Source organism: Squalius cephalus (assembly GCF_949319135.1).
Source record: "Squalius cephalus genome assembly, chromosome: 2".
In the NCBI taxonomy this organism is placed as follows: domain Eukaryota; kingdom Metazoa; phylum Chordata; class Actinopteri; order Cypriniformes; family Leuciscidae; genus Squalius; species Squalius cephalus.
In genome coordinates this window covers 13,467,104-13,473,984 of record NC_137123.1, presented here as the reverse complement: position 1 = coordinate 13,473,984, position 6,881 = coordinate 13,467,104, and the positions used below count along the sequence as shown (strand labels likewise).

Here is a 6,881-nt window from a genome sequence, read left to right as displayed (position 1 = left end):
TTGCTACTTCTAATACAGAAATCAAATGACATTGTACTTATGAAACCCTCCATCACTCCACCTGCCCTTACGAGACCCTCCATCCCTCCACCTGCTCTTACGAGACCCTCCATCCCTCCACCCGCCCTTATGAAACCCTCCATCACTCCACCTGCCCTTACGAGACCCTCCATCCCTCCACCCGCCCTTATGAAACCCTCCATCACTCCACCTGCCCTTATGAGACCCTCCATCACTCCACCTGCCCTTACGAGACCCTCCATCCCTCCACCTGCCCTTACGAGACCCTCCATCCCTCCACCCGCCCTTATGAAACCCTCCATCACTCCACCTGCCCTTACGAGACCCTCCATCCCTCCACCCGCCCTTATGAAACCCCTTCATCCCTCCACCTGCCCTTACGAGACCCTCCATCCCTCCACCCGCCCTTATGAAACCCTTCATCACTCCACCGGCCCTTACAAGACCCTCCATCCCTCCATCCACCCTTATGAGACCCTCCATCCCTCCACCTGCCCTTACGAGACCCTCCATCACTCCACCTACCCTTACAAGACCCTCCATCACTCCACCTGCTCTTACGAGACCCTCCATCACTCCACCTGCTCTTACGAGACCCTCCATCACTCCACCTGCCCTTACGAAACCCTCCATCACTCCACCGGCCCTTACGAGACCCTCCATCACTCCACCTGCTCTTACGAAACCCTCCATCACTCCACCCGCCCTTACGAGACCCTCCATCACTCCACCTGCCCTTACGAGACCCTCCATCACTCCACCTGCTCTTACGAAACCCTCCATCACTCCACCCGCCCTTACGAGACCCTCCACCCGCCCTTACGAGACCCTCCATCACTCCACCTGCTCTTACGAGACCCTCCATCACTCCACCTGCCCTTACGAGACCCTCCATCACTCCACCCGCCCTTACGAGACCCTCCACCCGCCCTTACGAGACCCTCCATCACTCCACCTGCTCTTACGAGACCCTCCATCACTCCACCTGCCCTTACGAGACCCTCCATCACTCCACCCGCCCTTACGAGACCCTCCACCCGTCCTTACGAGACCCTCCACCCGCCCTTGCGAGACCCTCCATCACTCCACCTGCTCTTACGAGACCCTCCATCACTCCACCTGCCCTTACGAGACCCTCCATCACTCCACCTCCCCTTATGAGACCCTCCATCACTCCACCTCCCCTTATGAGACCCTCCATCACTCCACCTGCCCTTACGAGACCCTCCATCACTCCACCTGCCCTTACGAGACCCTCCATCACTCCACCTGCCCTTACGAGACCCTCCATCCCTCCACCCGCCCTTACGAGACCCTCCATCACTCCACCTGACCTTACGAGACCCTCCATCCCTCCACCCGCCCTTATGAGACCCTCCATCACTCCACCTGCCCTTACGAGACCCTCCATCACTCCACCCGCCCTTACGAGACCCTCCATCACTCCACCTGCTCTTACGAGACCCTCCATCACTCCATCCGCCCTTACGAGACCCTCCACCCGCCCTTACGAGACCCCTCCATCACTCCACCTGCTCTTACGAGACCCTCCATCACTCCACCCGCCCTTACGAGACCCTCCATCCCTCCACCTGCCCTTACGAGACCCTCCATCCCTCCACCCGCTCTTACGAGACCCTCCATCACTCCACCTGCCCTTACGAGACCCTCCATCACTCCACCTGCTCTTACGAAACCCTCCATCACTCCACCCGCCCTTACGAGACCCTCCACTGGCCCTTACGAGACCCTCCAGCACTCCACCTGCTCTTACGAGACCCTCCATCACTCCACCTGCCCTTACGAGACCCTACATCCCTCCACCCGCCCTTACGAGACCCTCCATCCCTCCACCTGCCCTTACGAGACCCTCCATCACTCCACCTGCTCTTACGAAACCCTCCATCACTCCACCCGCCCTTACGAGACACTCCACCGGCCCTTACGAGACCCTCCATCACTCCACCTGCTCTTACGAGACCCTCCATCCCTCCATCCGCCCTTACGAGACCCTCCATCACTCCACCCGCCCTTACGAGACCCTCCATCCCTCCACCCGCCCTTACGAGACCCTCCATCACTCCACCCGCCCTTACGAAACCCTCCATCACTCCACCGGCCCTTACGAGACCTTCCACCTGCCCTTACGAGACCCTCCATCACTCCACCTGCCCTTACGAGACCCTCCATCACTCCACCCACCCTTACGAGACCCTCCATCACTCCACCCGCCCTTACGAGACCCTCCATCCCTCCACCCGCCCTTACGAGACCCTCCATCACTCCACCTGCTCTTACGAGACCCTCCATCACTCCACCCGCCCTTACGAGACCCTCCATCACTCCACCCGCCCTTACGAGACCCTCCATCCCTCCACCCGCCCTTACGAGACCCTCCATCACTCCACCTGCCCTTACGAGACCCTCCATCCCTCCACCTGCCCTTACGAGACCCTCCATCACTCCACCTGCTCTTACGAGACCCTCCATCACTCCACCCGCCCTTACAAGACCCTCCATCACTCCACCGGCCCTTACGAGACCCTCCATCACAAGACCCTCCATCACTCCACCCGCCCTTACGAGACCCTCCATCACTCCACCCGCTCTTACGAGACCCTCCATCACTCCACCGGCCCTTACGAGACCCTCCATCACTCCACCTGCCCTTACGAGACCCTCCATCACTCCACCGGCCCTTACGAGACCCTCCATCACTCCACCTGCCCTTACGAGACCCTCCATCACTCCACCGGCCCTTACGAGACCCTCCATCACTCCACCTTGTTCACCTTGCACCAGCTTGTTTTCAGCATGCCAAAGGCTCGCTCTACTATGCTTCGCTCACAGGAGTGTTTGCTGTTGAGATGAGCCTACAGGCTCTCTGTATGAGGTGAGGAGGGAGACGGAGCTCTCAGGCAAAGATAGCCTCGATGTCCCTTTCCCATCCATGATCAGATCCCAGTCTGACTACAGCCATGAGGGACATGATGGACATGAGGGACATGATGGACGGCAGAGACAGGTGAAGGTGGGAACGGTGGTCAGCCAGTTCATCAGAATAAAGCCGCAGAATGAGATCCGCTGTGTTGAGATGGCAGTAGGATGTGGGGTTCACTGCCTGTAAATATGTGATTGTTAGAACAATAAGTTTGAATAAAGCTTTGTTTCATGTGTTGTTGACTTGTGTTTATATATTTATTTATTGTGATGGTTACTTTTTTCAATCTTTTACTCATATATTCATGCTTCTTATTGTTGTCAGTAAATAAAATATAATTAATTTAATTAATTAAATGCATTAATTCATTGCTTGACTGAAAAATGAGATGTGTTCACTGCATTTAACTAGTGTGTATTCATGCATAGCTATGTCATATAACATAACAAAACAAATTACATGCTGCTTGTTTTACTAAAATAGGCCTATATCATTTTCAGTAAAAAAACAACAAAAAAAGTAATATAATTAAGTATTGGTCAGCATTTATCACTACTATTGTGCATAAGTGTTGGGGTGGGCTAGCAATGCAATTCATTTTAGGGTAATCTTAATTTTTAGGGAGTGATGCTTAAATTTTTCCCAGGATCAAGTTTTTTTTCCAACTTTTGCTTGTGGGTGAACATTTTTACATATAAAATTAAGAAATTAACAACATATTCAAGAGATGACGATTTGGGGGTTTGGTAATAAAAACAATATATTTAAGGATAAAACTGTGGGTTAAAAATATAAGAACTTAAATCAACCTATAATTTATTGGTTATACTACAATCACAAAATAAATGGGCTGCTGTTTCTTCAACAAGACCACAATGAGCAAGTTTCATCAATCGATATTTACAGATAGATGAGTTAAAGCTGTCGCTCATATCTTTTAAGTTGCTGCGCTTGTGATAACATCGTACGTCACGTGATAACGTCAACATGACGGATGATGTACGGATTACATTCATACTTAAGGGATCAGGCTATAGTCCCTAACTCTTTTAGCGCTCGTTAAGTAAGTAGGCTACTTATTGAAATTAAGTACCTATTCAGTGAGTAGCCTATGCGGTTTCGGACGCAGCCTAGTCACATTTAGGCTCTCATTCCCTCTTCACTAATCTTCAACCGGCTTATGTAAGTATAGGCTACATTTTGAATTATAAAAAACGTGGGACAATTTGTGACAGACAGTTAATTTTACGGCTCTACTGGATCCGCAAAGGCCACGACCTTCGAAAGCTCGACAATTTGTCATGAAATTATTGATTTTTGGTAAACAGTTTTGCAATGGGATGTGGCGATGGCAGAATAGCCTAATTATTTTAATTTACCAACGTAATGACAAAAAAGGTCTTTACAAGACATTTAAAGACATTACTTTGCGGTTTAAGGATGAGTTTGTGTGAGCTGAGCCCGCGCTTTGGAAAGAAAAAGTGGGCGTTGAGGTATAGCCTATCTAGAGTGAGTTTCACCTGAGTTTCGTGAGTGGAACAGAACAGGTACAGCGAGTTCACGCGCTTCCGGGCGCAGGTGAGAGAATCGCCGTCATGCGCGCGCGGATCAAACGAGGCTGCGTCGCGCGCTCTTCACTTTCACGCTGAGATCGTGAACGTTTTTGGATTAACAATAATAATATTAACAACAATTCCTCCGCTGAATGTCACAACATTTTCTCAGGTGAGTTTAGTTTCTTTTTCAATCGGTTGGTATTCCTCTTACTCAGTGTGTTTTGAGAACAGCTCGTCAAACCGGCTGCGCCTCCGACATTCCGTGACTGACTGACTGACTGACATCACGAGGAGATGATGCTCATTTACTGTATATCCTCAGCCCTGTCTGCTTAAAAATACATTTATCTCCAGGAAATAGTAATCCTTACACTTAAAAATCTATTTTTAATAAGTTAAGTAATTTGTAAAGAATAGATAGGAATCATTATAGCCTACCAGGTGTCACATGACAATACTTTGATATCAAGGGAAATGTTTTGACGTGCGTAAATGATGTAATGTGATTGTGAGGTAAACTTACTTAACTTAGGCTACTTTAACTTTTAATGTAAAGCTGCCATGCTTGACATTAGTTTTGTTGGTGCCTATGTATAAATCTGCCACATCACTTCATAAAGTCAGCTGAGCTCTGAAATGGTCATTACATAATTCATACACTTGTTGAGTTTTGATGACATTCTAAGATAAGAGTAAAAAAAAAAACCTATATGCTAACACCTGAACATTGGTACACTAGTAGTTTGGTTTAAAAATAAATATTACAATCATGGTAGTGACCAGAAAGTGTTATGATGGTGGTTATCAAGGTGTGTTCACCCAAAATGTAAATTCTGTCATTTTACTCATCTTAGTGTCATTTCCAAACACAATAAAGGAGGAATCGTTGCCTACTGGCAAAAATGATTGGGCTCTGAGGCTTTCAAGCTCCATGAGGATGCAAAGATACCATAACATAAAAGTAATTTGCTGTATTCCAAACCTTCTGAAGTCAAATATGGTTTTGTTTGAGGAACAAACAAAAGTTTGAGTCATTTACTAAAAGTCACATGGCTTTGGAACGCTGGGTTTTTGTGGATGTCCTTGTAATTGTAGGTCAGTGTTGTTCTCCCAGACTAATAATTAACAGCCGAACAGTGGACCCTTTTTACACTATCTTCTCATCTGTTAATGTTTGAGTATTGAAGTCACGTCTCACCTCTGTCTCGCTCTTCCTCTATAGGTTAGAGTCCCCTTCCAAAATGACCACGGTGTAGTCTCTATTAACCAGGTACTTTGCCTCTCGCATGCATACGGATGCTCACATCTTGTGTTATCTTGAACAGACACACCCTTGGAACACAAAAAGTGCATCTATAGATATTCTCAGTCTGTGTTTGTTTTTACATGTGCGAGTGTGGAGCATCATGAGTTCGGCGAGCGTGTTGGGCCTGTTCATGCCGGTGTTGTTCCTGCTGGCTCTGGCTGTGGTTCTCTTCTCATGCGTGCTTCGGAAAAGGAGGCAGGTGGAGGGATCGTACCAGCCCAGTGCAGAAGAGCAGAAACAAGCCAAGAACAACAGAGCCGAGAAACCCGGTCTCACGCTCCCACTGCCCAAAGAGGAGAGACTGATCTGAACACATCCCTCAAAAGATGCTCAGGTGAAACCACACACCACTGGTAAACCTAAACAGAACTTTCATTATAATGGACCATTGCTGTTTAAACGGAGTCCAATCGCCATGCCAGACATACGTACACATGGGTGGAGTCCTAACAGACGAGGAACATCTGAAGTGGTGGTGGGTATTCAGCGTTTTTGACTGAGATGCGAGAATGCTTTCACTCCCTAATGCACTGTTATAGTTGATAAATGAATTCAAGTATGCCTTAAAGTGGTCAGGGTATCTGAAGACATTTACCTAAAGTAAAGAAGTCAGATGATTTACATGGACGGTCAAACCAGTTTTTGTTTACTTTATTTGTACTTCCTTTAAGTTTACTCACCTGCGGGTCCGTGTGAAGAAGACACACCAGCTTTACCTCTAAAACAGATTAGCTTTACCCTATTTAAATGTCCACAAAGGAACTTTGTTGCAGCTCTTTCAAAGGTAGAGAGAAAAAAATGTATATTGCACTTTGCCAAATATTGTTTTGTGTTATGTTTGCATTTTTGTAACGTATCAATACTAGGATGTTGTTGATCATAACAATGTCATGAAGTTAATGTGTAAATGTGTTTGATTCATTAAAATGCGTCTTTGGGTTAAAAACCTCGTCCTTAATTCCTTTATTCGGAGCAAGTCATTTGAGACGTCATTTGGACCGTTTCTGTCAATGTTTGCTCTCTGATAAGCTGATAACAAATGATTAGATAAAATATT

General features: G+C 47.6%; 1 long non-coding RNA gene across 1 annotated transcript; it reads left to right on the top strand.

Moving 5' to 3' along the window:
• The first annotated feature begins 3,976 nt into the window (after positions 1-3,976).
• Positions 3,977-6,765, top strand: LOC307147744. The gene is made up of 4 exons (XR_013819356.1): positions 3,977-4,687; positions 5,741-5,788; positions 5,914-6,299; positions 6,496-6,765. It is a non-coding gene; the product is annotated as an uncharacterized lncRNA (long non-coding RNA).
• Positions 6,766-6,881: the final 116 nt, after the last annotated feature.